The sequence below is a fragment of the Tyto alba genome, unplaced genomic scaffold (genome assembly GCF_018691265.1).
Source record: "Tyto alba isolate M040663 unplaced genomic scaffold, T.alba_DEE_v4.0 Super-Scaffold_10, whole genome shotgun sequence".
NCBI lineage: Eukaryota > Metazoa > Chordata > Aves > Strigiformes > Tytonidae > Tyto > Tyto alba.
Window position 1 is genome coordinate 18,171,215 of NW_024881262.1, and position 24,524 is coordinate 18,195,738.

Here is a 24,524-nt window from a genome sequence, read left to right on the forward strand (position 1 = left end):
TGGGTCAGGAACTATCTCAGCCCATGCCACGAGCTTGTATCAATTCTTTATTCAATCAGCTTAAGGTGAGGCCATTTCAAGTATCTTCCCTGGATCTCACAGGCCATTTGTGCTGCAACCTTTCCAACTTTCAAACTTCCTACTTGTAAACATGTTTCCTCTTCCTCTGTTTATCACCACAAGGGCAACAACAATTGGTGAGGAATAAGAAGTCCCAAAGTCACTTTGTATCGCCGCCTCCACCCTGTGGTATATAGTTTCTTAGAGGAAAAGTCCTAGTTCTCCACATTGGTCATTTGGAGAGCAGAAGCAAAAGGAGATAGGGTGTGGAAGGACTCACATAAAGTCTCTAAAACTGTACTGATTTTTGTCTGAAAGTATTGCCACACCTTGTCATCCTTAGAAGGAAATACATGAGGGCAGTCTGATAGACTGGGAACTCTGCCAAGGACCAACCTTGTAGCAGTAAATATCTGGAAGGAAGACTAGAAGACTTTGAGAAAAAAGTGACAAACACTTTCAGTTTTATATGGATCAGCTCACTTCTGTCTTTATTCAACCCAGGCCAAGCCGGAACAAGATATAAATTGCCCCTCTAGCTACGGAAGATATGCTGGATGTGGGAGTTATGCTTGATAATATAATAATGACTGGACAGACATACATATGCTTGGGTTCATTCCCACCTCAGTACTTACATTTGGGTTTTTTAACTGTTTGTCAAGTAAATGAGCAACAAACAGAAAACAAAGGATAGAATCAATCCCAGCCCTCAAGAAACTGTCAACTGTTCTGTGTTACCATCCCTGCAAAGCAATGACAAGGAGACATGAAGCACAGCTGGGAATCCAGGGTGGGTGTTTCCAAAAGTGTGTACCAAAACTGGCTACAGCCTTTCAACAAACCTGCTCTTGGAATGATAGTTTCAACCTCTGAATTTAGCTACATGGATTCTATTTGTCTCTTCATACCTCTAGAGCCATTGCAAAAAAACACATTGTTGATGAATACTCAGTTTGAAATTAGAGTTATTTCGAAAAAGAAAAAACACACCCTTAATCATGAACTAAATTCTCTGATCTAACACTCACGTTCAGGAAAGGACCCATATGCCCAGGCATCCAGGCTAGGAATCATCTCACTGGGCAAATGCTTTCCATCCAAAATCCCACTGCTTACTACTTTCTTCAGTACTGAAACCTCAGCTAGTTGTTGTTGGGCAACAAGGCAGGGAGGGAAGGAGAAAAAAGGACTGATGATAGAACCTCAGCTGTTTGCCATTTCAGAGCCAAAGTAAAGCACGCCCTAGACTTCCATTTGTGCACACATCTAGCTCAAGTTGCCCCAAGGATACAGACTAAATCAGCTGAGTGCTGACAGTTTTCCCAGGCTTTCCCACAATTCCTCTGTGTCTCTGTAGGGCTAAACAAATTTTTCTATTATTTGCTAGGACGGAAAACAGTTGTTCTTAGTTATTCCTATACATGATTTACACACCTTCATTCTTAATTGCCACACTCACATCAAAAATAATATCCAAATGGTCTAAAATGCAAGTTAAAACTCTTGCTATTCCTATCAGATGGGAATGTTTTTCAGCACTACTGAATTAAAAGCAGAGCAGCCTTTAAAGGCAATTCCTCTTATAAAAGGCAAATACTGAGGTTCTACAAAAATAGCAAATATGTAAATGTTGTGAAATGTATTCTGATGTACTGCATTGTATCAGTGAGTTATGAATCTGCATTATGGAAAAGCATGGGCCTGCCTAAACTGAAGAATCACAGACAAGTCATATATTAAGGTGCTGTATATGCTTTTTTGTGAAACATTTCTAACAGCCACTTACAATCTAGTACTCTATAAAATCTTTAAGTATTAGAAGACCTGGGTTTCACTGTAAACAAATGGCAAAGAGAATTTGTTTAAAAACTGTAAATCCATCCATAGAATATAAAAAAGTGATGCCTTTATAGATATTTGCACTCACCTTTACAGGTTCTATTTCTGTATTTTCTGTGTAACATGACAATCAAAATAGTTAGCAATAACAAGTGGCTTTGTCTTGCTTCTTCTCTGAATAGTGCTTTAATTACTGATGAGCATGGTCTCTCCCTCTAATTATACCTCCTAAGGCCCTATTTGCTTTCTAAACTGCTGCTAGACATCATGCCAGAGGTTTCAAATTTCTGTCTCCTATCACTCCTGTCTAATTTACCTGATTAGTGAAATTAGGTATTGTATTTTTAATCTGTTCATATAAATTTTATTTTCGTCTGTACTAAATGGCATAACTTGCTTGATGCCCATACCTATGCTTTTCCTGTGCTTCCCTCATGTTGATCAGCACTTCCATGTTCACATCACCTCCTGTTTCTTTTCCTCCAGTTTTAAGGGGCAGAGTTTTCATTTAGAGAATAATGGACTCAAAGATTTTATATGGAAAGAGACACCACTTAGTCACATAAAATCCTGGAGAGAAATATGGACATTTTAGCCAGATCATTAATACTAGACAGTAGACAGGGAGGGCAATAAGAATTAGGCTGAAGAAGTTTCTCAGCAGTCAACATAAAATCAGAGCAGTCAACATAAAATCTATACTTTGCAAAAGAAAGTTCAGACATTTTACATCTTCAAATCAGCAGAAAATTTCCTTTTATAAATTCCTGATTAAAGTTACTTCTGAAACATATGAATTTAAGCTGGATCAGTTTTATGGACACTGTCTTTCTCAATTACTGGTTTGGTGTTTTTTTTTTTTTTCCTTAAAGTTTGAGTAGGGACTACTGAGCTATTTTGAAGAACAGACAGGATGAGAATAATACACATTTCTCGTTATTAAAAATAGTAAGAAATCAATTTTGAATAATACAAGTACCAGCACAAGGAGGGGTAGGAAGCTGAAGTATGTCAGCTGAAGAGAAAATGTTTTGGAAGTTCCAAGAAAACTGTTTAGCATTCAATAAGCTCAAATGTCACATAACAGGACAGAGAAATCTCACTTCCTAAAACCCATGGGTATAGATGACTGTCTCACAACTCCAAACTGTCTAACAAATGTAGAACCAAAGCAACAAAAAATCCATTTCAAGCTCACTTGCTCAAACTCAGCCTATCCCTTATGCTGCTAAGTGTGAGCTGCTCTTTGAGGCCAGTAGATCTGCTCAAACCATTTCTCCCAACCAGTCCAGTTGCAAAGCTCGTTCCTTCATTTTTCATCTGCTCCTGACAAATGGGATGGGAGTTCTAAGCCTTTGCCTTCCAACTGTTAACCTGGTGTATGTAACCAAAACCCAAGCGCATTAACTATGAACCCCAGATTACTGATTTTTTCCTTCAGTGGCACGGATTGAGTTTTGCCTACTACCGCTCTCTTACGCTGCTATCATTTCCATGGGTAAGGGCTATTTATATTCCCAACTTGACAGGTACCTCATTTTAAGAAAGCTGTTCTACAAATCACAGCTCTCTGAAGTCTGAACTAGTTCAGCCGGAACAGAGGTCAGTGTAAATGAGGCCCTGTTTGAAATGCTTTCAGTCCTACATCACTTACTAAATTATGTAATTTCTGTTCACACAAACTCCACAGCTCTTCCATGTTTCAGAACTGAAACTCTTCTTCTGATGGTATGAATGAGTCAGGAAGAGAAATAGAAACACTAACAGAAAGTTGTATCCCATTAAGTCCTTAGGAATTTCAGTGAAATTTTAGGACTAAAGCTAGTGAGCAGTGGTAGTGCTTTGTTAGAGTGCAGTTGTACAAAAGGCTCTATTAACAATAATAATACACTTTTACAGCATGTTTTATCCAACAATCCCAGAGACCATTACAAACATTAATTGAGCCTAACTATAGCCTGTAATAAATTAGCATTATTATGCTAATTTTATGGATGGAAAGAGAAAAAGACAGAGAGGTTAAGTGATTCACTCAGGAACAGAACCCAGAACCACGTGCACAAGTGGGTTATACCAATCCAGAAGAACTGTTGTCAGACAAATGGAAGTGGGATGTCAGATATGAACATTATAAAAGGCTTCCAAAACCATGATACAATTACTCCAAGGAAGTGCCCACCAGAAAAGGAAACAGTGTTGCTGTGGACTAATAGCAGGTAAGTTTCTTTCATTTGTTTTTTCATTTTGTAATTCTCACTGGACCTTTGTAGGATCATTCATAAACATTGAGAATTTCTTGCTGGTTATACTGGTTTACTCAGGTGCAAATCTAAAAGTGGAGGATATTTCTAGTAATGGCCATTAGGCCTGAATCAATCATCTGTGTTATTCACATTATTTATTACTTCAAAGAAGACGACAACATGACTGTACCCACTTATCTTTAAAACATCAAGCTAGATATAGAAAGAAGGGCAAACCAGTTAAAATAATAAAATATCTCTCCAAGTACCATTCTGATCTCCTTCAACACTTTCAGCTCTTGGAAAAATAAAAAATTAACAGCTGTTTTGGCTTCCTTTCCATACTGAATATCCTCAAAAACACTTTATCTGGCACTCATGAACCTTAATCTAACATAGCTCACAATAAGATGTGCAACAGTTTCATCTTTACCAAGCATCAGAGACTCTATTCCAGAGAAAAATAATCCTTAGTCTTTCTTCCACGCTTGATACCATTCATCATTTGCTTCTTACACTGGCAGTTTGTTTCACATGCCTGCTTGGTTTTACTACCCTTTAGACTGTCTTTTCAATGATTCCTTCCTTATATGTCTGTGATATGCGATAAATTCTGGAATTTCAGAATTTTCTAGAATACCACAGTCTTTATGCAAATGTATCTTGTTAGTCCCAAAGCAAATAATTTTATTTAAGTCCTCAACAGATTCTTCAATATTAATGGCAGAAGAAAGAAAATGTTCTGTTATCAATATCCAACAAGTAATAAATAAGTACTGAACTGTATTTTTCCCCTACAATATACTGAATAAATTATTGTTGATTACTATTTTCTTTCCTCATTAATCTTCGTAAATGTTTCTTACCTGCTTATGTTGAAGACACATTTTATTTGCTGGCCAGTTCTGGCTTTATCAGTTCTTATGAGAACTCTCCCTCCTTCCTCATTTAATAAAAATTAAGTTAGCATAACATAAGAGCTGGATACTAAAGACATGAAGCAGATCCAGAGTTGTCAACTGCAGTGCAAGCTTCCTCAGCATGCCTAAATCCAGATCCAGAGAGAACACCTTCATGATCAAGAGCATAGCTTAGTCTCCATTTCCAACTAATCACTATCTTCCCTGCTACAAGTATGGTGAGAGCTTTTTCTTGGAGATTTCACTTAGTGGGTTAAAGATTTCAGAAGTTAACATCTTCTGAACACAGCTGCTTCAGATACATACCAGTCATTACATTACTTCCATGCTGATTCTGACAGAAGACGACATTTGAAAAGAACAATAGAAATACTAGGCAGTAAAAAAACCCAAAACCAATCAGTACTGAATGGGCTGATCGTCACACAACTAAGTTGGCAGAGTCAAGCACAGAACACTCAAGTTTTGACCCTCTCCTCATTCAATATGAGCTGAAAATAAACCCTGTGCCCAGCACATCTGTGTCTAGATGGATATGTTTGCTGCTTTGTTTACTTATGTAAGAAAGGCCTAAACAACCACAGCTGTATCTACATTGCCAGCTGCAGGATGTAACTGCAGCAGCACCTTCATGCCTGAGCTAATCTGGGTAGTGACAGAAAGGAGGACACGCCATCACTCACTTCAGCCTAGGCTAATTATACAATTTCCCAGGGTCCCAGACAGGCCTGGTGTGATCACAAGAACACCCCTAACCTTGGTGATCTTTCAGCCAGACTTCCACAAACACTTGAGGCTGAAGCTTGTCAGCCGCTCTTCTCAACACTAGGTGCTTGTTCCTGCCCCAAGTAAATCCATGCCTTATTTTCTTCAAGAACCAACTTCATTACATTTGCTCTGGTTCACTGCCTTGCTACACAAAATCTTGTGCTGGCACAAAGAAACAAGTAGGGGTGGAAAGGTGTGGTTAGGGAAAAGGCAAGATTGCTTCTTCTGGGAAGAAGTAACATCATCTTCATTGTTACTGCCACCTCTTAACACAGTCTTGTAATTACTTTAGACTGGTAGGAGCCAGTCAGAGACCACACTGCTACCAGTGCCTGGTCCTTGTGAAGGCACAGTGAGGGCTGGCTGCTCCCTAAGGGACAGGGAGATGTATCACAGCAAGCAGAGCAGAGACCTCACCAGACACCACCCTACTGTCCTAAAATAAGGGAGCAGGGCAGGCTAAGGGTAGTAGCCGGGGTCAAACCAGATCATCAGGCAAGTTCATGGCAGTGAGGCAGGTCCAAGGTCAGGCTGAGAAGTCAGACTGCAGGTCAGGGTCAGGCACAGCCCTGTGATTGCCATGCAGGTCCGTGGTGCCAGAGCAGGGCTGAGGTCAAGCCAGGAAGCCGGTCTACAGCTCAGGATGAGGCCCAGCCTCGTGATCACTAGGCAGGTCCACAGTGACAGGAGAGAGCCAAGGTCAAGCTGCGAATTCAGCCCACAGGTCTGGGGTCAGGACAGTCCACAATGACCCAGATCAACAGGACCAACAGACAGGCACAGGCACGGCTGTAGTAGAAATAGGTACACACGAACTGAAATAGAGCCCCTGGGCCCATGGGCAGGGGGGTGGGGGTGAGACCCCAGGTGGGGGGCCAAAAAAGGCTTATGAGTGCCTTCAGGGCCCTGAGAGTCCTAGCCTTTCCCCTTTCCTCTGTCCTGTTCCTCCCACTATCCCTATACTAGCCTTAGTGCTTGTGAGTCTGCATGTTGAGTCAAACCAGTTCAACTGAAAACTAACCCTCTTCTGGTAAGGTTATTTCTGGTTGTATTAGTGAGCTCATCCATCTGACCACACTGCTATATGAACACTAGAACCAGGGCTATAGAGGCAGCGGGAGCATCTGGCTTGGGTTTGTGAATCAGTGGATGGTGCCAGATGTAGTGGCAGCGTGGTGTAAATGGCACCTATGCCACTTCTGAAACTACACCCAGAGTTTTCTGGAATAGCTTGGATATGGATTTTCATACTGCAATTACCTCCCAATTTCAGAGCAGGTACATTGCAAGTGTCACTGCTCACAGACATCACTATAGAATTGATTCTGTAAGTTAAATTCATTTTTACATTTATATAGCTCTGCCTGATGATCTACAGGCAGCTGGACTAGATGACTGTTGTAGGTACCTTCCAACTAAAAAATTCTATTCTACAGGCGCAGTTATACATGTGCCTACATCTGCCTAAAAGTGCTAGAGGGCAGTCACCATCTCAAATTGCATAGTCTGGAGAAGAAGCATTAAAATAAAGGAGAACCAGGCACAAGGAAGAAGAAAGGGAAAAGGAAACAATGTATTTTTTTCAAAAACGGAGCTTGCTGTTTCTTTCCACATCCTGTGTAATAACCCAGCAATGGAATGCAAATTAACATGCATGTTTTTTTAAACAATAGCCTTTGTGTTCCAAACCACACTGACAAAGCAAAACAATCCAAGCAAAACTTGCTCACAAAATCTTTTGCCAGCAATGTGCTAACCAGCTTTGTTGGAAACAGCTAATGCTGTGAGTGAATCTGTTTTGGAAAGTAATCATGGAAGTTCAACGTCTTTCTACTTAGTTGAGAATCTACTTCCTTCTTTCTCAAGCTGAATTTCAATCTGTCACATCACTGAAATTCAGTGAAGCCAGTATGGTCCTACTGTAAGTGCTATTGAAGCTCTAGGCCTATGAAGGCAGGCTGAACACATACCAGTAACGGCACAACTTGTTTTACAGGATATCTGTTATCAGTGAAAAAACGTACTGAAAAGCACACTGCTTCACTGTCAGCAACCACACTATTCACTGTGCTTGCAAATACAGAAAAAAAGACACATCACCAAAACCCATCACCTTTTGACAACACTGAGAATAATCCTGATATGCACGATTCCAGCTTTACTTCAGAGAGTAGAAAGACTAAAAGGTAAAAATATATATAAAAACATGCTTTCTACTGAAATACCTAAAATTTGGAAAACTAATCCCATGATTGCAGTTACTGCTGGCAGATGTCAGCTCCTGTGGAGGAGAACATATTTGCTGGTTTATTAAACTGCTGTCTAGCCTCCATCCTACTTATACTCAAGGACTGGTTTCAATCAGCATGTGTGAAATCTCCCAACCTATCTTTACATGTGGGCAAAACCACAATGCCTGAAAGAGCTTCCTGGAACCAGTGTTGAAAAGCTTTGCAGGACAGTAGAACATCTGTAGTGAAGGCAAGCTTGAAGATACACTCCAAGGTGTTCCTATCTACATTCTCTGAAATGACAGCGCATCAACAGCCATCACTACTCTGAAATCCTCAGAAAAATAAATCATCAGAAGATAACCTCACCATTAACAATGGAAAATACATGAATATCATAACTGGCATTAACAATAATAATCCACCAAAGGGAAAAGGATCAGAGCAAGGATAAACAGTCTCTATGTCTCTTTTTTCTACGTGGCATATAGTTCTCAGCTGTTTCAAGCCTGTGGTTACTCACTGCAGGAAAAAAGGTTGGCTGCTTCTGCTATTTGAGCTTCTCTGCTGCTACAAAATGGACCAATGTCCGGACAAATGCAGAGGAAGAGCAGGGACAAAATAGCTAAAACATAAAAATGCAACAAAGCAAAAGTAGCAATTTTAGAACTCTCATATGGGATAAGGAGAAAAAGTCAGAAATTAGTTACATCCCTCATTAGCTTTTGCCTACTTGACAAAAATGCCACTGGCATTACCTTTTACCTTCATGAGGTCGAGCTCCATTGGAAAAAAGGATTTGATGCTTCTGGAATGTTTAGCATCTTATTAAATATAACTTGCTGAGTATACTTGTTTGAAAAGGTCTGTGGTTGCCTTAGCCTGTGTTCTATAATCACGTTACTAATGATGAAACTATGCAAAAATCTGGTATTACCTAAAGGTTTCTCAACTGGAATTTAATTTAACTGCAAACTCTGCCTTTAAAAGGTACTGAAATTATTATGGTTGTAGCAGCCACCCTAAATCTGCACTAGTGGCTGAACTTAGTACCATCTGCTCCTAGGCCTATAACCCCAAAGAAGCCATAGAAAGGGAAAACTGAGAACTGCTTCCTGGTATCTAGGACATAAAAGACTCTTTGCCAGGGCAACAAGACAAGCTTGCGAACAAGACACTCAGAAGAGAGACCCCATCGATCACTCTACTCATGTTACCAAAATTCTGTAGAGATAACAGTTTCCACCACTATTCAGGTTTCAATTTGCAGTTATTCTAAATCTGGTACTGTATTTGCAATGCAGTTAAGTGATACTCAGAATGGACCGCTTCATACTGTGTTACTCCAATCTTCAAACAGACACCGCTTTTTTCCATCTATCAGCTTGGGCTTTTCCCACCTCCCTAGAGCACAATTCTTCTCACCTCCTCCCGCCTCATTTTACCACCATGCATAACAATATGAAATGAGAAAAGCAGCAGGAATTAAATTTATTTATGGTAAAAAAAACCCCAATAATTGAAAACAACATTTTTATTTTCTAGTATCTGTCTGAAATAATTCTCAACTTCCATTGTTAATATGGACATACGGTATCATTATATAGTTTGTTTTCATATTTTAACATGGCATTTCAGTGATGCTGAAACGTGTCTATCTCTGGAAGACCTGTTTAGTAGGTGTGAACGTACAGTTCAGAGCTCATCTGTCGTTTCCGACATCCTGTGATGTTTTCTTCACTGAGCTCTAGGTTTAAACGAGCGCTGGGGACAGCGCAGTCCCAGTGCAGCCCGAGAGGCTCGGCGGAGCAGCCCAGCCCACAGCCCTGCGCCCACGGCCCTGCGTGGCGGCTGCACGGGGGCACCAGTGAGCAGCACCGGGCTGCAGCCCCAGGCAGGTGCCGGCCAGGCACCAGGCAGCACCAGCCTCCAAGCAGGGCTCAGCTTACACACAGACCTCAGGCCACTTTTTTCCCCAAGTCATTACTTGGATACCACTCCCTCTGTTTATGCTATACTGTGAGGCAGGAAACTTTTTTCCCCTCATCGTACCTAAAATTCAGGGCTCATTCCAACCGGCAAAGTAGAGCTCATTATCAGCTGGCTTTAGTTTTCAGTTCCTCTGCAAACTGTGCTGTACTTAGGATGACATTAAGCTAAAATAAACACCGAGCTGAAAACAGCTTATCTGCTGCCTGATCACGGAAGAAACTGGCAAGTGGTTGGACTCCTACTTCCTCCTTTTTTTTTTTCATACTTTAGGTTTCAGTGGAGGATCTCATTGGTTCGTCTAAACTCACTGCTAAATAAGCAGTTTTCTTCTTCTCTTTTTCATCTGGTTGTTAGATCTGCAGAAGATCACATACACAAGGCCACTGCTTTCAAATTTAAATGTCACAAGTTAAGCATATAAATATGTAGTGAATCACACAGTAATGCAGCAGTTACTGAAATTTTATCCTGAAGTACAGTGTAACTTTTTTTCCTCATCACAGCATCACGGGATAGGATTCTGGCATCCTATTATTAGGAAGAATATTAGCTTTTCTTTTTAAATTTATTTATTTTACAGTATTTTTCAGTTTCACAGATGTATATCAAAGCTAAAAGCAAGCATAGCCTAAAAGGTTAAACATTAAAAGGCAAGTGCCCACCAGATTTCCTTTCCTTTAGTTTTATAATAATTTAAAAACTGACAATTAATTTTCTGATGTACATACTCATGAATGAGTTTCTTGGGGCTGGCAATGCCGGAAAAATATTCAGCAAAAATTAGTCTACCTAGTCTAGGTGGCCTCTTTAAAAATAAAAACTCAAAGACTTTATTATCTTTGCCTTACTCCAAAAGGCAACCTCTAGGCTTTCCAGGTGATATAGTGACTGTGGGGAAGCAAGAGGTATAAAATACACATCCTTCCCTCAAGTACAGCACTTTCAGAGATCCTACAAGAACAATGTATCAGCCTTGTTAGATCAAGAAGTCATTGCTTCAAACAAAAAAGGATTCGTATTCCTAATTTTTATGTATTTCAGAATTCAACTGTAAAAGGGACAGATTTGCAAAAAAAGGGTAGTTCACTAAAGACTTAATAAGACTTCATTGTTGTAAATGTGAAGACAAAATAGTGTACATCTTTTCAAATACTAAAACCAATTTTGACACTTGATTCTGCAAGTTGATTTTGCATTTGGAAAGGCTGTGACCCCAACTTTACTGCTTTTATCTTCCTATCTAACAATAGTTACTTGCAGCTGGACTCTACTATATTCTCTATAATCATCATTTTTACTACAGCCAAATGAAAGTAGGTTTTAATTTCTTTCAAAATAAATCCTGTTTTAGACCTCCTTTGGCAAAGTTGTAGCATTTTCACATGCCAACCCATACTCAGTCTTCTCCTTGATCTTGTTTCATAGTAAGCTTTATAGTAGTATGGTCATAATAACAAGGATACACAAATTGTTCAAGTCAAACAGTTCAACTTCCTTTAAGTTCCAGCCAGTGTCATGAAAACACTTTATGCAGGAGCATTCATGGCTTGCTTCTTTATTTTACAGTGCTGATGATCATACTTTCTTAGGAGGTGGAAGAGCTAGAGTTTTACACCTAGATCAGTCACCTAACTCAGTAAACTAAATAGCTGCTGTGTCATTACTGTTTGCCGTGTGGTGAGTGCACAAAGTCTTTGCCTGTTGAACAGCTTGGTTTGCAGCTCTATGTTTCGCTGACCATAAACCACAGGGTTAAAGCATAGTGCAAACAACAAAACAAGAAAAGCTGATAAATGTAAAATAGTGTTATCAGGGTGTCTTCCAACAGCTGTTATCAGAAGTAGCAGAAGATGCAAACTCATTTGCAGTCCATGAATAATGACAGTTTTTCTGGTCTTTTTATTTGAGCTATTTAAATGGCCATCATGTTTTCCTCCTCTGCAGAAGAGGCAGTAGCTAATCACAATGATGATTATAAGAACTACAATTAAAACAATTCCAGCTGTCCTGGCAAAAGTAGCTCCAAGCACAGTTGGCCAAGGAGGTTCTGTTTTGAATATATCTTCCGGTCTTTCTTTTATGCCTTCTATTAGTAATAGGCAAATAGCTTTAAGCTTTGTTACAATCCAGACACAAATGATGACTTGGTGTTTCACTGAGTGCACCAGTGGTAAAATACTGCAAAGGCCAGAATATGCAGCAGGACACTGGTTAAGTGTCATCAAAGTAAGAGTTCTTCTACCAATTGCTCATTGTACTCCAAAAATCATCCAGATTACAAATGGTGGAGTTCTCGTATCAAGTACTTGTACTGTATAACAGACGGCACCAAGGTCACAGAAGACAGAACAACAGAGGAGATGATGGCACAAGAGAAAATACCAAATTTCTTTCTGCCTTTAAAAGCATTTTCAAACTATCTTATTAGAAATCTAACTGAAGTAATAAAAATGAAATCAACTGTATAAAGGGATGGTTTTTACTATATTTTCTATATGCAGTGATACTGAGCATGTTCATGTTCTTTAAAGTCAGATTCCAGGTCCTGTAAAAAAAAAGATAACCAACAAAAAATCCAAAGGTATAATAATTTGTACAGTGAGCTTGATGCAATTTTTCCCCACAACAAACACAGCAGCTATTCACAATAAGAGTACTTTGTCTGCACACGTTTGTTAGCTGATTTTACTGTAACCTTTACATGTGACATACTGGTTTTCATGGCTGAAAGAAAATTATACCAGAACCTGTAAAGCATATCCTTAACTGTCTCCTTTTGATGGCCATTTAGCAGAAAGATGAATACAGAAAGCATGGAAATGAAAAGTATCCTCATCATAAAAAGCACCATTTTTTGACAGATACATTGATTAATTTGATGGTATTTCATAGGGTAAAGCAAGTAAAAAACAAATAAAGAGAATAAGCTGCTCACTGAGCCTTCTTGATGGTCCCTCAATTGGCAGCTGGGTAGTGCAGGGAAATAAACTCGCAATATAACAACCCTAATGGCTAAAATACTTCAGCCTCCAAAAGCATGACTCCAGAATCTTTTACAAGTACTACATTTACGAGAAAAATAAGGTACATTCATGACAGTATCCATCTGGCATTTAGTATGCCATAATCTGCTCTGAATGTTTGCTTTCAAATATCCAAACAAGATGACCGTTCTGAACAGTATTTGAGATAAAATTTTAGTCAGCAGGACGTTATTTTTCATTTAAAGACAAACTGTCTTTGCCAATTATCACTAGCAATTGACTTTACTTACCAACTTAAAAAAGCTCCATATATAAAAATTACATAAATATAAACGTTATGTGCACCAAGTCTTTGTAGCTATTCTATTGTAAGCATCGGTCCTCCACTGAAGTTTAGCTGTCTCAGGATCTTGTATTTCTGATATATGAATTCCTCCCCAACCTCAAATATTTTCTTAATTTTATTTAAATGCAGAATCTTTTAAATGTAGTCTTAAATGTGGGGTTTCCTTAAGAAAACTTGTAATTTATTTTGTGTTTGATTTTCAGGCATCCCTAATACATGCTCTCTGCATTTAACCAAAGTACACATGGCTGAGAAGGATGAATTTAATACTTGAGAACAGAGACAAGCACACAAAAAAAGATATTTCAGAGGCAAGGAGGATACTGTAAATGATCTGAGGAGTCTCAGTTTTTTTCTGTGTGACCAACAGTTAAGGAGGTATGTATGTACACAAATACTATAGGTTAAGCATTTCCAAAGCAGTTAGGTAACTTTAGAGCGTAAGTCCTGCTTTCAGAAGTCATATAATAATTTTCATGCAAGCTTTCATTTTGTTCATGGCTGTCACTCAACTGTTAGCCACAGTCTTACTACAGACAAGCAGGTTTCCAAACTAAGATGGCTGCTTCTGGGAAAAACGTGGCCTAATTTTTATTAGATCTAAGACCAGCCTGCGGTTGGTTGTTATATAACAGTAAGCCATAAACACAGGTACTACCTATAGTTTCTGACTTGACAAAACTGTATAGCTAGATTTTACACAATTTACATATAGTTATCTTCAAGAATCCTTCTGAATACAGTCAGTATATGAATGGGGTATAGTCAGCACCTCCTTACTGAGTCTGAATGGTTCAAGAAAATGACATATAGTCTCCATAGACAGATGTGGCCTTTGAGCACATGGAGAAGAGGTAAGCCAGCTTTAAAATGATCTACATGTGCACAAATTTTTGGGAAAACTAGAGAGTATAGGAAGTTTATTTTGATTAATACATCAGGAACAGACATTGCATGTGTAGTTGCTTTTCGCAAAAACAGAAACATTAACACGTTTTATTTTATTTAAGCAAAAGGGAAAGCAGTGGTCACCAACCGTAGCTTCCCTCACAGGAGGCAGAGTCACCTCTTCCTGTCAACCTGTTAACACTAATGCCTCACTTCAGAATCACAGCTCCAAAGCTTCAAACTACTCCACACAGGCCAGCTTCCATTTTTACTGGGGCTCCGTGCAGTCAAACAGCTTCAGTTCAACAGTGTCAATACTGGCATCAAGCTATTTTTAAATGTCACAAATCAGTCTCCTGGTGTCCCAGTATAATTTGTTTAGCAAGCGAAATGTTTAGATACTTCAGCCATAAAAATATATATATATGTGTGTGTGTATATATATTTATATATACAGAGTAGGCACTCTATCTTTCACTTATTGTGTAGAAGGATGAACTCATTCAAAGTATACACTAAATAAGCAGAAAACTGCTATTGTTTTTGCTGGAATATGCAGAACAGACACAGTAAAATTAAACCACTGTCTCCTGTGGTTGTCAGGGGCCCTAGAAAGTAAACTTTATGTGTGCATAAATAACTAATGCTTTGCTTAGTCATTCATCTACCAGTTGGTCATTTCCTATGCATGGGCAAAAGGAAACGGTAGCTTAAGGGTCTTATTTGCAGTTTAGATCTGTATGCTGATTTAGATCAGTATGCTGGCATATTGTAAAATTTCACTTTATGAATCTTCACAGCTCTTGGAGTCAAGGGGCCCGTTCATGTAAGTCTTTACCCACAACACATTCAAGCATGGCTTTGCACCCAGTGTGGGCAGCAGCTCCACGCTGTCTACAGTGTTCCTAGTTGGGATTTAACAGGAACCTCAGGTCTGTGCTTAGATGTAAAATGGTTATCAGGAGGTAGTCTGCAAAATCAGAAGGATCTTTAACAGTGAATGACCAGTATCAATGTGTCTTACCTCAGTGAATCTTTCGTGAACAGTACAAACTGATTCAATACAGACACTCAGCATTATCACGTTACAGCAAAACTTCCATGCACTACATGCCCTTATACTACTTGTATGATTAGAAATTCATAGACTGTGTTAATCTATCATATATGGCATATATGCACTTTGCAAAAGTGATTTTTTTTTTGTTGTTTATAAAATGCAAGATTAAGTGCATGGTCTGGGATAGGAGAGACTTCAGCATATCAGAGCTTCCCCAGGATTTTCAGTGGAAACTTGAGAGTTGAGGCACTGGGATGGAAACACGGTTTTGTTTTCATCTGCCACAAAGGAAATCACTGTCTATTGCTCTTATTTAGATTGGACTGGCTTTACGCTAGTGTGACTATATTGGCTTAATAGTAATTACGTGTGGATAAGAAATACTAAAACAAAGCCCCACAGGTTCTACTTGTCTGGCTTGAAGAAGCAGGATTTCTGAGATGCCGAAGTTTTAAGCCACCTTTGAGCTGTTCTCATTTGGTAGACTATTCAACTGTCAAAATAACCAAAAGCAGTGTAGGGATCATCCTGGCAGACACTGAGATATATATTACCCTAATTTAGCAGTTTCTCTAACACTTCATGGGCTTCACCATAACAATTCCAGGACATCTTGTAAGGTCTACATTGCGTATCATTCAATGCCACACTGATACATTTCTAGTATATTCTAGGAATTTTTTTCTAGGAGTATTTCTGTTTTTCTAGGAAATTTTCTGTAGCCCTCTGCCATAGTTGGAAGGAGTTTCCTAGTATAGAACAGAAGTCTTCATCTTGCAGGTTTTCCAATATTATAAAAGCTTAAAAAATGTTAAGACTGAATTTTATAGGATATGAAAGCTGTTTGTGCATCAGCAATGTTTATACATGAAGCTAAAGCTTCATTTTAAAAGCATTAAAGATTTCACTTGGAGTTTTTAATTAGACTATCCATAAAGCTCTCCCATTTTGGGACATGCAAAATAATAAATCCATGATATATGTGACTTGTATTATTTCAGGCACTACTAACGTCATTACACTGACAAATAAATTAGGAAAGATTTAAAGGAAATTAAAAGCAGGTTACCATTCTAACCTGCTTTATACTATCTTTTATAATTGCTATGTCTACTGACTTTCAAAACTCCACACTAATTTTGACTAAGTATTTTTGCAAACTTTTCACAATATGAACAACTCAAAATCTGAAATTGATGTTTGGTCATGGTGGAAATAAAAAGATTTATACTTCACTTCTATACTTAGCTGCTGAAGTGGTAATGCAAATCAAAAAGAGTACATTCCCAGCAGAAAGAAACTTCACCCTCTCAAGAGGGGCAGGCCAATCTGACATTCAAGACCTAGTAATCACTAACTGCTTAGCCAGTATCACGGTGAAGTGTCTGTATCTAAGGAGTCTGTGTGATCCTTCCTGTGGTCAGTGATGCTGCTGTATGACATGAGAAGTAGCTCCCCTTTCAACAGTGGTGGTAGTTGTGACAGTACTGACTCTAGACTGTCTGCTAACAGTACGGAGGGGATTTCACCTACCTAAAATCAGGCAGCTATACAGTGTCCCACTTTTCAATCACATTGTGCTCCAGAAGAACATGGGTCTCCTTATCCTGACAGCCTCATATGGATGTCTTAGGCGAGTCAGGGTGTTCTAAAAGGTGCTGGAAGCCCCTGTTAGGAGACTGAATGAACAGCTCTGATTCTGGCCTAATTGTAATCCTAATATGGGACAGATTTCAAACAAGAAAAAATGTGGATTACAATGTGAGATGCTAAAATGCATCATTTGTGAACAGGTCACACTGATTTTGATGTAAGGTATTTCTAAACTGTAATGTCATAAAGATGACTGAATCAAATTCTGTTCTGAAAAAACTATCCACATTTGCAATATATAGGCTTCTCTGCCACCTATGTGAAATAGTAACAACACACTAGCAGGAACGTCTTGTTTCAATACAGGACTAATACAACCACATTATTTAGACAATCATCTCTCTACAGTGCAGAAGTGCCTTAATTACTTAGACTTGATGACATATTTCCTCTCAGAACTATTATATATGTACCCAGAATGGTCTATTATTTATCATTTAAACTCCCGATCTCTGATTTTTTGTTTCCTCTTGCCTAGGACCACAGTAATCCTCATCATAACTAAGAATGAAGGAAACCTAGATGCCTGGAAGGAGACCTTCTGATTTCTTTACTGTCCTTAGACATAAAAAATTACCAGAGACCGAAGTACATGATGCCAGAAAATAATGTAAAATTCCTGCTAAAATAATGGGCTGTCTTCCACTGAAGCAAAAGGGTACTACTGGTTTCAATGGGACAGGACTGGATCAAGATGGAAGTGTGGGAACTGATGCCAACTGATTTCTAGTTTGTGTCCCACTTTCATTCAGACTCATGAGAAAAAATGTTAATTACAGGTAAAAAGTTAAGAAGATGGGACACATTCAAAAGGATTTTTGGATTTGTACCAATAATCTATTTTGAAATTTAGGAATGTCATTTGGAGAAGTTTCACAATACAAAAAGAGTATAGGAACACAGTGAACTTAAATTGTAAGGATGATCTAAAAATAATTCAGAATTAGGGAAACTTGATAAGTTTGAACCTACTAAGGCAATATTTAAAGACATGTATGTCGTCAAATCTTAGGGAGCTGACTCACTGAAAAATATCAAAAGTAATTTTCAAATATATCCTGCAGGGTTTAAATATAAAAGTACATTTTCCAGAAACAGTTTTTCTTAATACTAAGAAGAATAATCTGGTGCATTCCCATTCTTCTGAAGTTTAGGCTACTGGGTACAGTTTTAATCTTTCAGTGTCACACTAACTGTAGTCTTAAACTCATCCCTTTACTGTTAAAGAGTTTCATGTAAAGAATATTCAGGCTTTTATTTGGAAAATATGACTTTAAAAAAAAAGAGATAATATCCATTTCAACAGTACACTCATGCCTATCAATACCTGATAATTAAAGCAAAATTACGTAATTTGATTGTACTTTCAAAAAAGTTAGCCTACGTTGTATTTTGTCTCTGTTTAAACTGGAGTAGTTCATGCTTCTGTTTCCTTTTCCATGTTGTTAAAATACTGCTCATTGTAAAAGAGCAGCAAAAGAAATTAAAAAAGAAGCTAAAATAAAGAAGTTACTTTAAACCCTAGAATGTCTAGGATCTCTTTATGTATTTAGAACATGAGTCTTTCTCTAGGCATTTACAATGTTTTTATGCCATCACAGACTCAACCAAAACAGCAATAGGAGGAGATACAAATATAGTAGTAAATACAATAACCTCACATCTATCATAGATTTACTGTGGTTGTCTGAAATTTTATAGAAACAGAAGAAGTAACAAAACTCAGATCCTCTTACTTAGAATGTAATCCTATTTAATCAGTTGTGTTAAGGAGAATACCTGTTAATAGCCTATGGCATATTATATACAACTGAGCTGCTCTGATTCTCTTTCACAGAAAATGGAACAAATATACCCATTGTCCGATATTTTTTTTGTTATTAGGGTAGGACATTCTATCACTCTGTCAATAGCCTTTGGGTTCCCAAAATGTTTTCTAGGATTCCTCTCTGAAAATTTCACAAAACTCCTTCGTGCACCCAGGTAGAAGAAAAAAAAAAAAAGTGCTTTTGGTATTTTCTTACAGCATGAATTATATAAGCTATTTAATTGCATGTAGTTCACCTCACCTGTCTCTTCAGCCAGCTTAAACAGCTCAAAGACCAGCCTTCAAAGCTGTTTCAAAATTTTCTAAGAAATGCATAAAAACATTTTAGAAATAAGTCCTCTTAAATAAGAGAATGTTAAAAGTAATATAAGAAGGAATAGGGAAAATAATAGCCCATGGGAAACTGGTTGAGTGATTCTTACAAGATCATGGCACTCAGTAAGGTAAGTATAGATAAGCAAGATGAAAGGCGTGATTGAGCAAGCATACCTTCTGCAGCAGCACTACTCATTCTCACTGCTTATTACTCAGTTCTGCATCTGAGATTGGATCACTGCTGTTTTTATGGAGTACTATGGCCTTCCATTTGTCCAGGGAGATTCCAGAAAGCATCTTCTAAGTGCTGTAAAAATAAATATATATATAAATAACAGTATCACTGAAAAATTAACTCACCTTTAAGGAAAATTCCATCCTGGGACTCTCTTCATCACTTTTAAGACTTTCAAATGTACATGGTGAATTTTAACTGTGGAAGAAAAACCTAAGTGGCCTGGGAAATGTGAGTGAGACAACCACAAAGCCTCCATATATTTAATCCAAATTATGTTTGCAAGCCTTAGAATGACAATAGCCTCTCCCTCAAAGTAGACATCTATGAAAGTCCTAAAAAGTTGGCTGGAGCATGCTTTGCTTTGTTCGTGTTCAGTACCAGCTGCAAGCTGGCATCCTGTGTAGGAAACAGCAGCAAGCAGGAGTACTCATACCAGAGCATTTTGTGCAATGACAAGGGCACTGGCTAAAACATGTCTGCCATCTTCTCTGACTTGCTCTCAAAAGCTCCTCTTTTGCTCTAGCCACCACAGATTTGCAGACATCATTTCCTTTTAATGGTTCCCTATGCTGAGCATACCTTGTGTTTATCTGCATCTGCTAAATCTGAGTTACATTACTACAACACACTACATTTTGCTGGTATTTCTCAGACAGGGCTTGTGACTTGAAAGGGGCTGCAACATGCTTTCAGCAAGATCTCAGCACACTTGCCAGCTTTGGGATTTTTTTTTTTTTAATATAAATATATGGAATTGGGGTCATAAAATTATTCTGGGCGATGGAACAGATGGAACACATCTGAGAAGCAAGTTTATTGCTATTTCTGAGAAAAAAAAAACACCAGGCAATACGCTGCTTATTACCACCATGAGTGGCACTGCAATTATTAGTATTCCGCCTATCAATATCAAATGGAAAAGGCAGAGAGCGAGTTAGTGTCCAACTGACTGTTACTACAAGCTGTCCCCTCTGGGTGACAGTGAGCAAAGACTGCAAAACCAGTAAGGAGAATTGCAAAAACACGAAACCTTCTTTCAGCAAACATCCTGCAAGTAGCCGTTACCAACATTAAATTAGCAATGAGGAGCAACAACATGCAAATTATATGGGTATCCACTGAGGCAGTGAGCAGGCCTTTTCATAGCATAGTGCATTTGGGGTGTGCTGTAATTGAGGTTTGTTAGGTGTGCTGCAAACTCAGGAAGCGCAATTTGCACCTCCTTGTGCCAAAAACTGAATGAGTCAGATCCTTAAAGCGTCAATTTTAGATTTGCTTCTGCCTCCTCATTGTTCTGACTAATATCATAGCCAGCTAAGTCTGGTAAAAACCAGCTGCATCGCCTCTAGATTAGAGAACAGCCAGGCTCATGCCAGTGTCAAAGCTAAAAAACACCCAGAGACTTCAGTGGAGCGACTGCAGGCCACTCCAGCTAACTGTAAATAAATAAGTTATTAACTGAACTAAGAAATACATAAACCAAGATACATTTAACAATACAACACACTATCCTGCTATTGAAGTATCAGAAGTCATTAGCATCTCAATTTTTAGGCCTCAAATTTGAAACATCTTAAAGAGGCCAGAGTTCAGAAGGAATTCAGCAGATGGACATAAGACTACTAAAACAAACAGGAGAGTTAAAATACGCAGCAATTTGAAATGCAAATATAGCTCTAAACATAAGGGGGGAAAAAAAAAATCCAGAACAGTATTCTGTATGGTTTAGGCCCCAGATATGCTCATTGCAGGATTAGTGTTGTATGTGTTATTTTCTTACGGACTTGCTCCTAAGTAATAGCCAATAATGAAACCTATGTCTTTCATGAGACTCTATATATAAAGACTTACTGGCAATTTTCATACTCAGTGTACACGTCGGATTATCAAAAGGAATGTCAAAAGGTCAGAGGTCAGCTTTGTTAGGAACACGGTAGAACCAAATGATTAGTTGTTAGGATAATGGTAGAAACAAATGATTAACCTTGAAACAATCTGTTAGTATATGCATGAAAAGAAGCAGAAGCCTAGGTAGGATTAATGGGAAGTACAGACAATGAACTGTGACAAACTGCCTATGACCGCCAAATTAGGAGGAGACTAGGTAAAAGGTAATTCTGGCACAGAGAGATGACAACCACCGACTCTTCGATCACTGATTCTGATCACACCCAGACTCAAACAAACAAGGTGGAGGGGGCAAACTAGGCATGTGTCCTAATTTACATGCTAAACGAAGAGATTATGACCAATCACTTAGTAGAATATTAATACATATGTATTGGTGTACTGAATATGTAAAAATTGTGTGTATAAATAATCATAGGTTTTGGGACCACGGGCTGCTGCCTTGGGACAGGCACCCGTGCACGTGCCTTCACATAATAGAGGAAAATACCTCCATCCTGTGTGTGACTTGGGTGTCTGCATACCGTGTGACAAATCCCCATTTTGGGACAACATACATTTACAGAATCCAGGCTTCCTTCCAAGGTATTCCATTATTTACTATAAATAAAGTATTTTATAAAACATTTTTTTTAATGGGTGGGAATTTTTTTTTCTTCTAACAGAACATTAATAAGTGGTGAATTAAAGTGAGGGTGGAATTAGTTCAAATAATTTAACATCTGAAAGATTTTGTAACAGTTTTCTTTCCCTGTGAAACCCTTCTCTCCCACTGAAACCATGACTTGGCAGTCGGGTACTGACTGTTCTCCCTTCTGATCTTGTGTAAGTCAAAACCTTGGTCTGACAAATGATATCGTGAGACCAGTTATCTAAAACTTCCTGGAGCTCTCTGGTGGAATCAGGCCAAGGGACTTGATGCTAACTCTACAAAAGGTAACGAAGGTTTGCAGTTGGCTATTGACAGAGTAAGATTAGATTTGGTTCTGTAAAGCTGCTGTAACTATGGAAAATGAAGACTTCATCATTTAGTAGGACTAGTTAGTCCACAACATTTTTTCTCAAGAAGTAAGGATAAGGTCAATGGTGAGATTCAGAAGTTTCCTCACCCGCCCAGAACTGCAAAGAAAAAGGCCAGGGTAGTTTAACACAGAGGTCAGACTTACACTTTCTGTATTATATTCTATACTCTGAGAATACTGCAGCTGACAGCAAGGAACATTCCCTTATAACAGTTGTCAGATGTATTTCAATAAATATTGAAACTATGGATAATTTTCTGAGCCTGATGCGAACACCAGAGATTCTAAGGTTTACTGCATGCGATTTGTAACCTTAGAGGTTTGGGATTATCAGCCTTGCCCGCCTATCAAGCACTACCCGCTTTTTGGGTCAAAGAATCGTCAAAATGGGGTCAGAGGACAAGCTCATTATTTCCAGTTTTCTCAGCAGTCTGCTCTGTCTCTTGGCTTCTCTGTGACGTAAATGGCATTGTTTGTGAAACAATATAATGTTTATAATGATTTGCAAAGCACTATGAATTGTGCATACTAAAGATACTCAACAAGCATTAACAGCTGTTACTTAGTGCAACAAACTTTTATATAATTCCAGGGATACAGACTAATTATTTGTTGAATAATAAGCCCCCTTTTCCTATAATGGCCTTATTTAAACCACCTGTCAAAATGTCAATAATCTGGCAACACTGCAAGATAAATTAATGTAGGAATTAAAATATATGTAAATCTATTTTGCTACATCCAAAGTAGCAACATTTTCCCATGGATTTTGGTTAAAATAAATGAGTGTATCCTTACCAAGCAATAAAACATTTTCAGAAACCACAACGTGTCTGATTCCCGTGTGACGTGGTGTGATTTAACTGGTATTAGCCCCGGTTCGCTCCCGATCCAAGAGTCTGTTATGTCACACCTGCACGTGACGGACCTTACCGAGCCGCCGTTTCTATCCGTGACAACACAAGGGGAACGATGTGCCACGTCCTGCCTCTCACCAAACCGAGGGAGCCCCCGCGCTGCCAGGCTCCCCTGACGCAGGGCCCCGCGGCTCTGCACCCCGCGCCAGCGCCCGCCCCGCCCCGCGCCGCGCCGCGCCGCCAGGCCCCACGAGGCCCCGCGGCCCCGGCACCCAGGCGGGCTGCGCCAACAGCGCCCCCTGGCGGGCGGGCGGGCCGGCGGGCGCCAGGGCGGGCGCCGTTCGTTCCGCGCCGTGAGGCGTGAGGGGCGCGGGGGCCGGTGGCGGCGGCGGGGGGCGGCGGGGGGCGGCGGGGCAGCTGCGGGGCAGCCCTCCCTCGGCACCCCAACCACGAGGGGAAACCGCCGCCGCCAGCAGCGAGCCCTTCAGGGGAGCAGTGCTGCCACATGGGTGCCGGGGGCCCTGTTATTTTTAGGGACCGTAAAATGCTGTGGTGACTGTTCATACCAGGAAGCCTCATTAATACTAATTATAGTGTCTCATTACAGTCTCGATACATTTCTGTTAAAAAATAAATTAAAAAATACAAACTCGGGGAACTGTCAGGTCAGCAACAAAATGAGCTAAATAAAGCATGTGCTTTTTAAAGAAAATATTGAGAATTGGGTCTACACTATTTAATCTTAAAAGACAGTACACCTGAAAACACTAAGAGGCTGAAGTAATCATTGTCTGAAAGTTAGGAACCCCTTAATTGGGTGAAAAAACATTTAAGAACATGAACAAAATTGACTTCCAAAATGAAACCTGTAAAGGTTAACAATCATTTCCTTTCTTAACAGATAAATAAAGTTACATTAAAATTGTATTTACATTCCCTATTAATGCAACTCTACAGATGATCAACTGATTTAAATTGGAGACCATTTAATTTTTTTTTTTTTTCTTTTTAATTTTGTGTGTTTGGTGCCACTACAGCTGTCGTGGTTGCAGCAGCAGAAAGGGCATCTCCAAACCTCTGCCAGGTCCTTTGGCAACTACCCACCACTCGAGCTCGAGACTCCATTTTGAAACCAGGGAAAAGTTAACTGACTTTGAATGCCCCAGGAGCCGATGCTCTCTCTCTCAAATAATAATCTTTATTACATTCTTACTACTCTAAAGGGAACGGAATACAGCATTTGGGAAAACAAACAACTAACACAGGCTGGTGTGTGTGATGACATTACAACTTTATCCTGGCCAGCAATGTTACTTCTCTCTCCCCATTTGATAATATGGACAGTGAGTGGACAAATGTCCCTTTCATA

The 24,524-nt window shown here is 39.2% G+C and overlaps 1 protein-coding gene and 1 long non-coding RNA gene across 7 annotated transcripts in view; one reads left to right on the forward strand and one right to left on the reverse strand.

Annotated features, from left to right (window-relative positions):
• The window catches only part of ZBTB38 (zinc finger and BTB domain containing 38), a 53,061-nt gene extending 29,690 nt beyond the window's left edge, over nucleotides 1–23,371 (reverse strand). For 5 of the 6 annotated variants that reach the window (XM_033005391.2, XM_033005387.2, XM_042794282.1 and 2 more), the window contains exons 1-3: nucleotides 23,097–23,371; nucleotides 19,305–19,437; nucleotides 16,868–17,050 (exon numbers count right to left, since the gene is read on the reverse strand). The gene's annotated coding sequence lies outside the window, so the exon portion shown is untranslated. The remainder of the gene's footprint in view (nucleotides 1–16,867; nucleotides 17,051–19,304; nucleotides 19,438–23,096) is intronic. The other variant, XM_033005388.2, reaches the window with a different exon arrangement.
• Nucleotides 1,742–17,744, forward strand: LOC116964771. Its single transcript, XR_004408939.1, has 3 exons — nucleotides 1,742–1,804; nucleotides 13,590–13,764; nucleotides 17,466–17,744. It is a non-coding gene; the product is annotated as an uncharacterized LOC116964771 (long non-coding RNA).
• Nucleotides 23,372–24,524: the final 1,153 nt, after the last annotated feature.